Source organism: Helianthus annuus, chromosome 15 (assembly GCF_002127325.2).
Source record: "Helianthus annuus cultivar XRQ/B chromosome 15, HanXRQr2.0-SUNRISE, whole genome shotgun sequence".
NCBI classification, from domain to species: domain Eukaryota; kingdom Viridiplantae; phylum Streptophyta; class Magnoliopsida; order Asterales; family Asteraceae; genus Helianthus; species Helianthus annuus.
This window is the reverse complement of record NC_035447.2, coordinates 117,075,263-117,092,210: the sequence shown is the minus strand read 5'-3', so window position 1 is coordinate 117,092,210 and position 16,948 is coordinate 117,075,263. Positions and strand designations below refer to the sequence as shown.

At 39.7% G+C, this 16,948-nt stretch overlaps 1 pseudogene; it reads left to right on the top strand.

Moving 5' to 3' along the window:
- The window catches only part of LOC110914126, a 53,601-nt pseudogene extending 38,021 nt beyond the window's left edge, over positions 1–15,580 (top strand).
- The last annotated feature ends 1,368 nt before the right edge of the window (positions 15,581–16,948 follow it).

Genomic DNA, 16,948 nt, shown 5'->3' with positions numbered 1-16,948 from the left:
ACGAAGTCGTCAAGTTAGGGGTGAAACCCGCACCTTGTCGACTAGTCCCGCTCCTTGATTTTCAAAAGTCCCGCCAAGTCTCAAATTTTCGAGGGATTGGGAACATGTAGTAACTGGAAGGGTGAATACCGTTAGTCGAGATATCGGCGGAGAGTATTCCACCTATTAGGCCAAAGCATGTTTCTAAATTTCAAAAGATCTTTCGGCCACTTTGGTTAGTCAATGTTCCGTTTGGAACCATCCAAGTTTAATTCGAGTTTACGCTTTGTTATTTTCGGTCTTTTGTCAATTTTGAACAATTTTTCGAGATTTCACTTTTGCGCACACATCATACTCTTACTTTTCATACAATTATACATTATTAGCATACATAATTTTATGTAATTTTATTTACACTTCTGGCAACAACAAATGGAGACATGTCGTCAAGATAGGAGTGATTCCCTTACCTTGACGACTAGCTACGTTTTATTTCTCACCTTACAGCGACCTCACCAACGAGTTAGGGGTGATTCCCTTACCTAGGTGATCGCTACCAACGCTTTCTTTTAATAGGCTATATTATGTAAACACGATTATGTTTATACCTAAATCATTTATCAAGTATTTCAAAATGCTTCATTTATTTAAACGTACCTCTTATTATATAATCTATTTTCACATCACTCGCATACACAAAAATTTTAATGTTACCATAAACGCTTGTTCCTCGATTTCCAAAATTTCACGAAATACTACTTATCAACCTAGGCGGCCTAATAAAGTCATTGCCCACAAAAGTTCATATTTCACGTAATTACTAAAACACGCTTATCTCGCATCACTATACTAAAGAATGTTATTTTTCAATTGAGAATCAAACCAGCTTTTCATACAAAATATTACAAACATTATTCAGTCGTTTACTAAAACTTCTTTCAAAATCAATAACACATTTTTATTAAAGGGACGCTTTTCCAGCAAACACTAAGTCATATACCAAGATCCTTTTTCTAAGGATGAACCTTTTCACAAGAATCTATAAACTTCAAAACTTTCTAATGCAAAGTTACTTAAATGATGCAAACTTATTAATCCCAAGAACTTTTCAAAACCTCGCTCGATACGCCAATTAAATTCAAAACACCTGGGCAAGGAAACTTCATAAGGACGACAAATTTTCAACTATGTAAATTCTTTTAAAACCATAGTAGCATTTCCATTCATTTCCAAAGTGCCTTTTTCACATAACCAATAGACGTTTTATACTCTCTTTACACTTACAAACTAGAGTCTATATTTCGTAACAATTCAATCTATTTTAACTACACGTTTTGCGCAAACACCTATTTATGCATATCACTTTACACGTTCTAGACAATATCTCACAACAATCTCATACGTGTCACTCATTCTCTTTTTCTTCATACTCAAAACTTTTAATCTTTTACGCGCATAAACTTGTGCATTTCAATTGATACTATAAACAAAATCATTAGTTCCTACATCCATACTTATACATTCCATGCCTTTACTTATGTTCACACTTACACATTTATGTTATACTCATGATTCAAAATTCACTTGTTTTACGTTTATACATACACTCACAGTTATACACTTACGTTGCCCTTACATTCATGTCTATACTACATTCGTATTCATATTCACATTCATACGATATATGTTTTCATTTGCACTTATGCAACTTTGTTACACTTATATTCATACACATATAATTTGTTCATACTTAAACCTTCATGTTTTTACAGCTATATTCACGTATTCGTACTCATACGCTTTATGGTTATACCTATACTCATGTTTGTACTCACATTTATATTCATTTTTTTTCTCATACACGTCATACTTATACTGGTAATCTTACTCTTGTCATTTGATTTGTGTTTATGCTCACATGCGTATTCATGTTTAAACTTATATCATGATCATGCTTTTCGTTTTACTCAAAATTTATACACTCGCACCTGTACGCGGGCGAAACCCGAGGGACTCGCTTACGTTGATCTTATACTATTTGAAACGCAAACGTGCTTATCTGCTACATTTCTATACACACACAATCTTATTTTCAATTTATGTATACCTTGATTCATACGCAACTAGTACAAGTTATGCGGATCATGCGACAATTGGTATAATCGCGGGTGCACACGGGATTATAGTAGTAAGCGCATGAAAACCATAGAGTGTATTACTGTGTATGGAAAGACACGGAACGTAACATGACACTGAATAACGAAACGGACATAACGTGGTCGAAACATGGTGGATACGCCGCTGGTACATCCTATATATAAGTGTTCTCACAACATTACTAAACTTTCGTAAAACATGACAATCCACGTTTCACGATAAATCTCTTTTATGCTATCTCAATTCTAATGTGCTTTTATGTTTGAACGTTACTTTCATTTCAAGCTCGGAGACACGAGTCGCACTATCTTCGCAGTCTAAAAAAAAAAATCTCGCGAACAAACTAAATTTGCGATTCTTTCATTAGCTATGTTACACTACGTGAAATTTATGATTATGCTATGTGAAACCAGTTGAACATTTTATATGCTACGTGATGCATTCTTGAAAACAAATTCCTTAAACATTATGATCGAGTCTCATCTATTATCTCTTTTGAATCTTTAGATGTCATCTTTCAAAAGTCTTCCTCTAAGATTTCGAGGACGAAATCTCCTAAAGTAGGGGAGACTGTAGCACCCGTCAAAATGAATTCCCAAAATCCGACCCGTTATAAAATTCGGGTCCTAACCTTGAGCTGACGAAAATTTTTTCGCAAAATAAATAATCGTTGAAGAGTTTATTCCTTAATCTAATTAATTAGGTTATTTAATTATTTATATTTTTAGTTAAATAAATTAATTAATTTTAACAATTAAATTTTCTTTTTCTCTCTTTCTATTTTAACTTAGTTAGCCATGTTAGATGATAAGGTTAATTTTAAGGAAAATCTAACTTAAGCAAAGTTAGACTAACAAATTTATTGACTCTTCAAGATTGAGGGACCTAAGTGTAAGATTTAAAAATTTATTTCAAAAAAAATAAGGTATGTACGTAGGCATGGTTGTAGTGTTGTAAAATCCATTCTTTAAAAAGGAGTCAGAGAACACAGCTACCAAAGCAGAAAGAAAGAATGGTTAAGGGTGAACCATCAATGCACAGTTAAAACTTTGCCGCTCGAAGTTGTCCTTCCATCTTCCTCTGATTTCTGGCACACATACAAATCAACCACGCAACTGCTTTCGAGCATCTCTATCTCTCGACACCCCTACAACCACCTTCACTTCCATGGTTAAATACCACGCTATAGAGCGCCACTCACAAACCTCTTCGGACACACACAACATCCCGCACCTCCGTTTCACCCTCTCGGTTTGATAACACGCCGCCGGAAAACTCGCAACCAAACCTCCGTCCTTCGCCTTCAGATTCGGGACGGGTAGTTCCTTCGAAAGATAACCGGGTCTCGTACACTCGCCAGAGAACCGAAGACGCCGGAACCGAAAGGAGAACACAACGGGGGAAGGCTTCATCTTTGGTAAACATTTCGTTTGTTCCGTTCCAGTTGGTCTTGTGTAAAACTTCTGTTGACCCATTTTCGTTCCATTCATTTTGTGTTCACCTCACATTTCATTATATTCGCCGGAGTTGGAGTTCGTCGGAGCATCGAGCACGTCGACGGGAATCAACCGGAGAAAAACGAGTTCGTCTGAAACCTTTATCGATCGGTATAATTCTTTTATCCTTTGTACCTCGTTAATCTCTTGCAAAATGTTATTTAATATCGTCTTGATAATCATCTTAAAGTTAAAAGTTGGATAACAGTGAGCTCTATTCATTGTCCTTATTTCTGTTATGGTTTGAAGAAGATGACCCATGTTCATGTTTAACCATAATATAAAAAAAAAGCTAACTCATGCTAGCCTACTCGTCGGACGCACCTCCGGTAAACACGGCGGTCACGAGTTCGACCCAGCCGCATGTAGTCTTGGCTTCATTTTTGTTTCTTCTGGTTCCTTCAGAATACGTTGACAAGGAGAAATAATATAAAAAAAAATCTAGATAGTTACACCAATAGTTATTGCATGCCAACCTGTAAAAGCCGGGTTCGATCCGACCTTCCTTCGGGTCTGGGTCCTCTTTTATATGGTTTATTTATATATAAAACTAACTACCAACTCAAGTTTTCAGCAAAGTATTTTAATCATTAACTACATTATCAAAGGTATATCTAAAAATCAGTTATTAAAATAAGATATAAACTTAAGGAAAATCAATTAATCATTCTATAAACCAATGCTTGTATTTCAAGTTAGTTATAATCAATAAAATGAGTAAAAACGAAATGCAACCTAACTTATTATCAAGTTCTCGTATTTAGCGCATTTTCAATCCATGTTTTAGGATAACTCGCGTTGCTCCAAGCCTTTCCAAATCCTATTTCGCACGTTTTATTTTACAAGGAGTCGCAAACGCAACCACTCAAAATCTCGAGACCCCGTTAATCCCACTCGCGGTTTAGCATTACCGTACGCAAAACTGTGAGTATACTCGTACTTTTCCCCTTTTACTTTTACCACTTTTGGGGTGTAACATGTTTACCTATTGAAACTTACATATGAACTTTTGTCTAAACACACGAACATTCCTATAACAATGCTTGTATATGTGATGGCTTGATACTTTAAATTTGGGTGATTCTTATGTGTTGAACTTATCATTAACTTCGTACGAGCCAAACCTTGACATATGTAGCGCTATAGGATTGACGACCCGCCTCTACTGAAACTTTGGTTATGTCATGAGCAAGTTGCGTTTTCTTGGTTTGATATGTTAGACACATGCCATATTTAATGTTTATCTTGAATCGCATGCTTGCTATGAGGGATTGTTCACACTTTTATCTTATGCTATGTACGTACCAAACTTGTATACTCGCCTTTGCTTTTGCATTGACTTTATTTTAACATGTTACAGGTGGATGTCGACGATGCATGGAACTTAGTAGGATGCTTAGATACACACTTAAAAAGAATTGTATTCATATTGTATTATTTTATTATGCATGTTGTTGTATTTGTTTCAAAAGCCTTGTAATTGATCCTTTAGAAATGGAATGAAATGGTTATTTAAATACTTGTCACAATTATTAGCGTTATGATGTCTCGAGCAATCTTCACACTTCGTCTCATCCCGATGTTTCCGCCATTGGTTGGGGTGTGACACCCACAATTCTTCTTTTTGTGGACCTCTTGATGCAATAAAATTTTTTCTACCCGGGTCAAGCAAGGCCGATGGAAACGGGACTTGACTCGGTTCACCCTCAACTTTTTCACTTTTCTCATTTTCACCCAACCCCGGTTTGTTAACATTTGATTCTTTAGGTTTAACCGGTGAAACTTCATCATCACTTTCATTACCCGTGATATCCTCAACTACCCCCTCGACCACACCCGGTGACAAATTGGCCTTAAATTCTTTGCCACTTCTCAAAAGACTAACATGACTAATATTAACATTACCTCGTGACAAACCATGTGAAGGATTTACCTTAGTATCACTAGGAAGTTGACCCTTGCCTTTCTTCAGTTCCGCCACATCGGTTGCCAATTGACCCATTTGGGTTGTTAGTGATTGAATGCTCTTGTCACGAACCTCATCCTTTTGCATCCGGACTTCATCAAGTTGATTCCGCTTTTGCATATCTTGTTGCATAGCCCGAAGTATATCCATGACTTCATACCCGTTTGTTGAAATTGCCCTTGGTAGCCATAATTGTTTCCACCTCTATAGTTGCCTTGATTGTATTGTTGACGAGGTGCAAAGTTACCTTGAGCTCCTTGAAAGTTTGGGTTAGCTTGGTTCGCCGCGTTCCCATAGCGAAAATTCGGATGATTTCGTAACCCGGGGTGGTATGTGTTGGAGTTCATGTTGAAATTTCGACCACCCCCTCCTTGAATTGCATTAACCTCTTCTACTTGCTCATCAACCACTCCCACTACGCAAACTTCCGCCGTATGGCCTACTTCAATGCAGTTGGTGCACACGTTGTACACTTGGTTCGTGGTTTAACCGCACTCACTTGCCCGGTCAAGTCTACCCGCTTAGGCATTTTCTTCTTTTGTTGCCTTTTTTGTGTACATAATTCCTTAAGGAATTTAGCGTAAGCGGGTACTTGTTTTATTGCATCAAGTAATGGAAGATTTATTTTCACTTGTTTAAACATGTCCCACAATTCTTCTTTTTGTGGACCTCTTGATGCAATAAAATTTTTTCTACCCGGGTCAAGCAAGGCCGATGGAAACGGGACTTGACTCGGTTCACCCTCAACTTTTTCACTTTTCTCATTTTCACCCAACCCCGGTTTGTTAACATTTGATTCTTTAGGTTTAACCGGTGAAACTTCATCATCACTTTCATTACCCGTGATATCCTCAACTACCCCCTCGACCACACCTGGTGACAAATTGGCCTTAAATTCTTTGCCACTTCTCAAAAGACTAACATGACTAATATTAACATTACCTCGTGACAAACCATGTGAAGGATTTACCTTAGTATCACTAGGAAGTTGACCCTTGCCTTTCTTCATTTCCGCCACATCGGTTGCCAATTGACCCATTTGGGTTGTTAGTGATTGAATGCTCTTGTCACGAACCTCATCCTTTTGCATCCGGACTTCATCAAGTTGATTCCGCTTTTGCATATCTTGTTGCATAGCCCGAAGCATATCCATGACTTCATTCCGGCTTGATGAAGGTTGACCCGAACCACTTTGACCCGTTTGTTGAAATTGCCCTTGGTAGCCATAATTGTTTCCACCTCTATAGTTGCCTTGATTGTATTGTTGACGAGGTGCAAAGTTACCTTGAGCCCCTTGAAAGTTTGGTTTAGCTTGGTTCGCCGCGTTCCCATAGCGAAAATTCGGATGATTTCGTAACTCGGGGTGGTATGTGTTGGAGTTCATGTTGAAATTTCGACCACCCCCTCCTTGAATTGCATTAACCTCTTCTACTTGCTCATCAACCACTCCCACTATGCAAACTTCCGCCGTGTGGCCTATTTCATTGCAGTTGGTGCACACGTTGTACACTTGGTTCGTGGTTTGAACATTGCCACTCTCTACTCCGTGCACTTGTGGCCTTTGAATCACATGCCTTGCCCTTCTTGAAGATTGAGCTTTTCTCTTCGAATTCACCACCATTTGGTCTAAAAATGCCCAATCAATATGTTCATAATTCGTACCGAACGTACCGTTAGTGATTGACATCAAATCCCGTGTATCCTCCGAACTCAACCCTTCATGAAACGCATTCAACAATTCCCAAAGTTGGATCTCATGATGAGGGCAATTCCGTAACATCATATTAAACCTTTCAAAGGCTTCATGAAACATCTCCCTCGATTGTTGTTCGAAACTTCTCAAACCTCTTCTGGCATCATTGGTCTTTTGAGAAGTATAATTTATCTAAAAATATTTGCTGCATGTTGGCCCATGTAAAAATGGACGCGGAGGGCAATGTGTGAAACCATCTCTTTGCTTTATCTTCTAAGGAAAACTGGAAAAGGACCAACTTGACATCATCCGCAGAAAACCCTTGACCTCCAATAGTATTGCAAATGGAGTCATATGTCTCCAAATGGAAGTAGGGTTCTTCCGTTGCTAACCCTTTGAAATTTGGTAAACTTTGGAGAACGGTTGTTCTAACTTCAAAGGTCCTTCCATCCGCACGATGAGGAATCACTACCGGCGAAGGATTGTTAGTGATAATGGGCCGGAAGTGAGCTTCAATTCCCCGTACTACTTCCCTTTGATGTCTTTAAGGTGCACCCAATGGTGCCCTTGGTTGACCCATTTTCCCTTGCATAGGCCCTTGAGGAACAAACGGTGGTTGATATTGATGTTGATGCATTGGTTGTTGTGGAATCGGCCCTTGAAATTGGGGTTGCATGTTTTGAGGCCGCACTTGTTGTAGCGGTGTAGGGCGTTGCAATTGTGGCCCTTGCGGTCTAAAGTGTTGCACTCCAACCGGTAGTCTACCTATATTTTGAAATTGTTGAATGGGTTGACTTTGTTGACCCGCTTCGCTTTGTAACCCCAAATATCCTCCATCACCTCCATAGTAAAAGCCTTCTTCTTCGTATCCCCTAAATTCTTCTTCATACCCATCATCATAACCATCCCCTTGAACTCCCGAAGATTGCCCAAAGGGAAGAGTTGAATATTGAAACCCTGATTGGTTTTGTGGTCTAAAAGATGGCATAGCATGCACAATAGTTGAATTTGGTGCGATTGTGAAATTAGAAGATGATTGACCCGTAGTTAGGGGAAAGAAATGGGAAAGTGGTGGGATTGTGGTAGAAGGGCTAAAGGTAATAGTGAGTTCAACTTGGGTAGTAATTGGTTGCGTAGCATTGGTTGGTGTGACTTCAGTAGTGGTATTAGGTATGGTGGTGTTTGGTGATGGTTGTGTGACAGTAGGTGTGAAAATTGAGGTCGTTTGACCCGTTGTGGGTGGTACTTGAGATTCTTACATGATGTCTCTTGGTGTAATGGGTGAAGTAGGTGAACCAACAATTCTGTTTTCTCGTAATAGAACTCTATTTTGCCTCAATGTCTTTTCAATTTCCGGATCGAACGATAGTGGTGACGACTTCTGAGAGCCTCTAGTATGCATACACCTGAAAGTACCTGCACACTGATATGCGCAAAATGCAACATATAAATTATATCAAATGTGGCATAAAACTAACCCTTTTTTAGTACTAATGTTGGAAAAAGTGTGTTTTTGTCTTCCTTTTGTATTTTCAGGATTAAATGAGCTCAAATTAACAAAAGAAGCAAAAAGACAGCAAAATCTAACATAAATACAAGAAAAGGAACAAAAGTGGAATGCCCGACCCCTCAACAGCATCTTCCCAAGCAAAACCAAGGACACAGAAGACTGAACGCGCCCCGTGCTCAGCGAGCACGGGGCCGTGCCCAAGAAGCAGCAGAAAAGACAAACCTTTAGAAGCTTCTATTGCCCACCACGGGGCCGTGCCCAGTGGACACGGGGGCGTGGTCAGACTCCTGCAGGCGTATTTATTGTAATTGCGAATTACAATTAATGAGAAGAGAGACAAGGATGGACACGGGGTCGTGCCCAGCGGGCACGGGGCCGTGCCCGAGCTTCTGTCCAGCCTATAAATAGGAGTGCTTGGAGACATTTCAACTCATCCCTTGGCACACCACCTCTCTCACACTTCACCCACCACCCACCACCGCCATACCACCATCATCCACGACCATCATCCATTGTCCATCATAGAGTGTGTGAGTCGTCTCGAGATCCAAGATTGATCGTAAGAGTTCTTGACAATCAAAGGCCATGTTTGCCTAAGTCTCTTACATCACTTGGTGAAGACAAGTGGTTAGTGTAACACTTTTTATTTTTAATCTTTTGCACTTTTTAATTGGTTTTGTATTAATGACTTTAATTACTAGTTTCTTATGTTGAAGGTGATTCTTCCTTATCGTTTGTCCGTGGTGTCTTGGCATTATTTTACTGTCTATATAAAATAAAAGATTTTAACCATTCATATCTCCACGGTCTATATGGAGGTATGTTGGCTACCTGGTCGGGGGTTAAGGGAACGGTTTGGTAAGAGTCTTGCCGTTGTTCAGCGTTTAGAGATCCTGCAAGGGGCCTGGGTCAAAATTAGTAGGACCTCCTTCAATGCCCAAAGGTATTGGATGGCGGGGGTCCAAACTCTTTGATCCCCTCATAAGTTAAACTACTATTAAAACTTTAACCCATCTATTTAGGATTGTATCCCTGCTGACTCAGACTACTTAGCTGAGGGTAACGTCGCCTTCAAAAGAGGGGCCTACCACATTATGCATTAATAACTTAATTAATTATCTTTCAATAATCCGACCCTTTAGGATTGTATCCTTGCTGACTCAAACTACTGGGTTGAGGGTAACGTCGCCTTCAAAAGAGGGGCCTACCACAATAACTAAGATAATCTCTTAAACAACTGCAAAAGTGCGAAAATAATCAAAGGTTACACTAACACACGAGTTGGATCCAAGTGATTCATCTTATCTATCTGTTTTTATTTTTATTTTTATTTTCAGCGTTTTAGTTAGTTTTATTTTCTTAGTTTAAAATCTTTTTCTAACATTTTGATTTGATTAGACATTGAGGATAAACCGGTACTAAAAGCTCTTGTGTCCTTGGACGACCTCGGTATCTTACCAACACTATACTACGTCCACGATGGGTGCACTTGCCCATATGTGTGTTTAGTATTAGTAAATATCGTGTTTTATAAATTTAAAACTTGGCTAAAAGTGTAAAAAGGGCTTAAGATATACATCCAAATTATAACACACTTCACGCACATCAACACTAAACACAACCAGCGTAAACCCGAAAATAACAAACAAAACTACTAAATTAACACACGTTGCGCACTATTCCCCGGCAACGGCGCCAAAATTTGACGTGATGTCGTGGTACACGCAAATTTAATCCCAATAACAACTATAGATAGTGGTAAATGGGTATCGAACTCAGGGAATATGTGGAAAATGTGTCGATTCTATAGCCTTGCACTTTAACTAAAATAACCTAATTTGCAAAAAGTAAATATCAATAATTTGGATTGTTTGGTTTTACCACTAAAATAACTAATTAACTTCAAATCAATGGTAGGTTGTAAAGCAGATTAGGTGAAAGCGACCATCCTAAACTTCCATTTTGCTTTTGACAATTGTGTTGAGTTCACTAGAAAGAATCACATAGACATGATTCATGTATGATTGTTTGTTCGTGATAAAAGGGAACTAAGTACTCGGATTATGAAAACGCGAGGTTGTTACCCGATAACCAATTGACTAATATCCAACCCTAATCCCTCCCGTGATATCTCGGTTGTCAGTGACACCAAGAACGTACGGTTTAGAATATGATCATAACATCAATCAACAATTTACAAACAAACATTCACACACAATAATAAACAAACGCATTGCAAGTCTATTATTCTAGAAATACGAATCCAAACACAAAAGTCATAGACAAACCTTCAATTCAGGATGATCACCATAAGTTTAGCCACACATAGCTTGGTGAATCATCATAACAACAAGTTTAGTGTTCATACCAATCAAAAACATCAACCGAATGTTAGAATTTGTTTGGAACCAGTTACAAGCAGCCAAAATCGCCCCCAAGATGCCCAAGAAACATCCAATGATGAGATAATGTGAAAAGACACCCAAAAACTGATTAAGTGAGGCAGTTACGGATTTCCTCGCAGCCTCCACCGTAACTTACGGTGGCCACCGTAAGTTACGGTGGACATCAAACATTTACGGTGCAAGTCTCCTGAGTTACGGTGGAATCTGGCATGTTTCAGGGCCACCGTAAATTACGGTGGCCACCGTAATTTACGGTGGACCCCTGAATGCTGGGTTTTGTTTCTTCTTTCATTCCACGCATGACCCGTTCATTCTCCAATCCTTCCAAAGCTGCATTGTATCCACTTTTAGCTTCCGAACTACACCTGAAACATAAGCACTCGTAGTTATCTAATTCAAGATAATTACATGATTAAGTGAAGGGTAAATTCGTCTTTTAACATCATTAAGGGTTGTCCTTTGGACCACCCGTCACACTCCTTGCTCAATCCCTGTTTTGACTTCTTTGACTGTAGGTAGTTTATTTTGAATTTTTACGTTAGTTGTATTATGTGGAGTAGTTAATTACAATCGAAGTAATCGACGTATATTTCTCGATACGAATCGCATTACGACTGTGAATAATAGGAAGTAACAATGCGATAAAGTCAACTAAACAATAATCGAACTAATCTAATAAACATCGCGCTCGCAAACCCGAATTACGCATTTTGGTGATTATTATACGTGTGTGTGTGCCTTAAGTGTTACCTTTGCATGTTTATTTACGTTATGTGGTAATCAATCGAATCGCAATCGAACTCATCGCAATCGAATCGCAATCGCAAAACAAATACGAAACAAGGATGATTATATGTTGATATAGTATGATAATTAGTGGAGAAGAGACAGCGCACGATATGGGTAGTTGGGATTAAAAGTAATTTGACTAGGAAACTCTATCGCATCGCAACCCTCACAATCGAAGTCGAAACAACACAGATTGTCGCACCGAACACTCGAATCAGTTGACCAGCCGATCGACCAGCCGACCGATCGGACTGCTGTCCGATCGGACAGGCTGTTCGATCAAGCTGCTAACCGATCGGCCAGCCATTTCCTCTTTTGGAACTCTATAAATACCCCTGTCATTGTCATCATTTCGACTTTTGGAAACCCTCTGACCGACCAGCTCGTGCACTTCACCTTTTCTCAGATTTCTCTCGATTCAGGTAAGATCTCGCTCTAAACCTTGTACTTTCTTAATCTACACGCACTCCTACACCTTTCTATCTTTTGAATCTTAACTTTTAACCGTGAAATCACCCGATTTGAGGTGTTTTAGGGTGACGTCATCATGTGTTCTTGAAGAACTTCATGTTTTGGCCTCAATCCACCAAGAACAACTTAGATCTAATCGATTTCCACATAAACAAACAAAGATCTCTTGTAGATCTAAACATTTCCACCAAAGAAAGGATTGAAAGATGGTTTTTCAACTTTCTTTCAACTCTTTTACACTCAATACACTCAAAACCGATGGAATTGGACCTTGTGTTGACATACTACTCCTTCTTGTGGTTGTGGGGCTCAAGATCTGGATTCTAGCCACGAGGTTTACCGATTTTGGGTTAAACATGGAACACCGTCACGAAAAGTTAACTGACCGGACCTGGGTGATTCCTGTCCGATCGAGAGCACCAAGTAGTGACAAAGTTACTGTTGTTTTACACGTTATCAAAATGCCTCGATAATACGACAAACAATTCAAAACAACCAAGTGTAGGACGAACGGGATGACCAGGACGGGGTGCCGTCCGATCAGACTGCTGTCCGAACTGACAGCCACCCAAACGGCCGGGCAACCGATCGACTTGCACTTGGGTCCCACATTTTATTACTTATGCTAAAACTTGAAGTTTAAGTATTGAACGAACTGTTGATCGATCGGACTACCATCCGATCGGATTACTCTTCAGATCATGAGATACTTAGGCTTTAACACTTAATCGATTTCTCAACATGTTCAATGCACTAGGAATGCCACCCGATCGAACTGCTATCCGATCGAGTGACATTCCGCTGTGAACTTGTTCCCACTAGGGTGCCCAGCCGATCAGGTTGCCGGCCGATCGAACAACCGTCCTATCGACCGACCTGGAAGGTAAAGGTACTTCAATGTTTTCAAATGCTACAACAAAAACTTCAAAAGTCAAACCATCATACACAAACACATCCTTCTCATAGGAAGAAACAATCCACTCGAACAGTCATCTGATCGGACTACCGCCCGACCGGACAACTGTCCGAACGGATAGTCACTCACCCGACCAGCCGCCCGATCAGACTGCCGTCCGATCGACCAGCTGACCGATTCCCCAATACTTGTTTCCGTTTTACGCGTCACTTATCGTTATGCTATCGAACTATTCAGGCTAACCTTGCTCTCAGGCGCTCCCTTCAATCTATCCAACCGCTGTGAGTATACTCGATCCCTTTTTGCTTTAAGCACTTTTGGGTGTTACATACGTTACCTATACGAAATCACATCGAACACACTACGCAATATTTTAAACGCTAACCGTAACTGCATGTATTACGTGACTTAATGAATGCTTGTTTGTTATGTTTACACATGGAATGCTGTCTACCTGCCTTAACGACGATAGTACTATTGTTTGGACTCAGCACCAGCTCATGCGGGGGTTGTTAAGGACAATTACTTGCACGGATTACAGTGGTGATCATGTATTGCGAACTGCCTTGGGCAGTCAACCCGCAGTCATTGTTATCGATAGATCCGTGTCGATAATTAACATGCTTCGTTTTCCTCTGTGTACGTGTTGGTTATGCGTAAACTATTTCGAACTCTATATGCTATTATCAAACTTGTATACTCGCCTTTACACTATGTGTATTGACTTTTATTTTAACGTATGTGACAGGTAATTAGGACGCTTATCTGCTAGGAAAGCGAGGCTAGAATAAGCTTCTAGAGTCCAACTAATAGTTGTCTGTAGATCTGAAATCAAGAGTCTCTAGAAGCCGATAAACAATTGGGTAATTTTGTAAATCTGAGTTGTCGGAATAGAACTATTTGCCTAGATTTTGTCTGTAATAATTTGTTTACCTTTTGAGACATGGTATGGGACATGTTACTTAAATTGATTGGTAATGACAGTTGTTATGGAAATTTCTAGACAATCTGTTTCGCTCAGTGCCATGCCCCGATGATTCCGCCATCGGTTGGGGTGTGACATTGGGGCTCATCCCCCATACCCGATGACGTGGCCGCCTACGTGGTGAATCATCCCCAAAGGACTACCCTCCTCTACACCCATTAGCCTAATACACTCTGTATAAACCGTCTTTTATATATACACATTTTAGCTACTATGCGAGTTTAACTAGACTTATCTTCTCAACCTTAGGAAGGTTACGTTGTACGACAAGCGACAGCAGAGCCAAAGGCAGTGACAACAGACAAACTTCCAAAACCAGTGGTATTCGACGATGACATACTAGTCCAGAAACTAACCCAGCGTAAGGCCCTCATAACCATTCTTTGGATTCCAATAGGTTCCTCCTTGTATGCCTACGTATTTCTGCGGGTGCACTCCTCCCAATGCCATTCGTTTATTATGCTTTGTGGGCCCTAGGGGTGCGAGTCTATATTAAAGGAACACCACCTCCTCCTGCCAAAATGTCAACAGGCCAAACGGGGGTCCTCTTCGTCTGCTCCCATTGCACTACCTGTGACCTGGTTTTCCTCTCCTTTGTCCTCGGACGCCCAATTCTCATTGTCACATACTCCATATCTAGACTCTCGGAGATCATCTCCCCGATTAAAACAGTGCGGTTAACCCGAGACCGGACAACTGATGCCAACATGATCACAAAGCTTCTAGAAAAAGGTGATTTGACTATATGACCGGACAACTGATGCCAACATGATCACAAAGCTTCTAGAAAAAGGTGATTTGACTATATGCCCAGAAGGAACTACCTGTAGAGAACCCTTTTTATTACGGTTTTCCGCTCTTTTTGCTGAACTTACCAACGAGCTTGTTCTGGTGGCAATGTCGAACACGATGAACATGTTTCACGACATTACTATAAGAGGGTAGAAATGGATGGATCCATTTACTTTTTGATGAACCCTAGTCCTTCTTATGAGGTTAACTTCTTGAAAAAGTTACCTTATAAATTAACGTGTGCAAGTTGAAAATCGAGCCATGATGTGGCAAACTATATTCAACGGACAATCGCTTCGAGTTTGTCATACGCGTGTACAAATTTTACGAGGAAAGATAAGTAAAAGATAATGGCCGGAAATGATGGGACGGTGGATAACTGAAACCTAGAGTGGATGCGGGGAAAATCATGGGGTGCTAGGAATTGCATGGTAATGTATATTCAGTTTATTGATGATGACATATGTCACGGTGTACCAAATTATTTGTTAAAACCAAATGTTGTATACATTAAATTGTTTAGTACTTGTAGTTCTGGTTTGTTAAAACCAAAGGTTGTATACATTAAATTGTTTAGTACTAGTAGTTCTGTAATTATAAACCATGTAACTCAAATAATCAAATGTAACAACGAGTCAGTTATAAAGTCATAAAATTTGGCCGACAATACCTTGCTACTTTAACAGGCAAAAAAGTCGATAACTCGATATGAATTGTTGTTTTCGTGTTAGGAACATGAAGATCCATGTGACAACCCGAACTTTCAAGGTTAGTGTGTGACAACTCGAAATCTAGAACCCTTCGTTGTAACTTGCTTGTATGTTATGTGATTAGTTGGCCGATTGAACTTAATGATAAACGTGAACCTTTTTACATGATATGTGTTTGTTATGTGTGCATTTGTATATATATGTGTACGTGTTTTATGTGAACCGAGAACCCAACCCGAGAACAAAGAACCCGACTCGAGACCATGAGGTCTCGAGTGGACTTGGGCCGAGAACCTAGTGGCCGGTTGGGCCTTTGGGCCGTGAACCCCCACTCGAAACCCACTAAGGGTGCACACTTGGAACTTGACTATAAATACACCACCCCTAGTTACTTGTTACCACTTTGTTGAACATTAGAACACACACACACTTCTATCTTCTCTCCCACTAGAACTCTAGCACACAAACACATCTCCAAGACTCTCGGATCCACTCGGTTGACACAAGAAACTCTCGGATTTGGACTTTGGATCGGCACACACACACACATCACCAACCGGTTAGTATTTTTATGGTTAATTTTTGTTGTGTTTGTGCTTGAATGGATGTATGCATAAGATGATGTCTATAGTTAGAGATTACATGATGTTCTTGATGTTTATGATGATTCTAATATGCGCCATGTTGATAACCGGTTAACATATATTATATGGCAAGATGTGATATGTTGTGTCTAAATGAAGTTTGAACCACTTATGTTGATGAACATGAAATCGGGTTACATATGTCATGAAATCGGACTTGTATGAAAACCGGGTTATGTGTTATGCTTAGTGTTTTGATGCTTGTTCATAGTGTTGATTGAATAAGTGGTTAAAATGTTATGAACTTGATGAAGATGGGTTTGAATATTTGAAGAACACTTTGAATGATAGTTGAAGATTGAAAACCCTTGTGATTTTGATCCACATTTGACTAATAGCCTGATTAGGAAATATGTTAGTGAAATTCTATTGGTCATTTCCGGATTTGGGCCTGATTATATTGTACTATTTGGCTGATTACACCTGCATCAACAC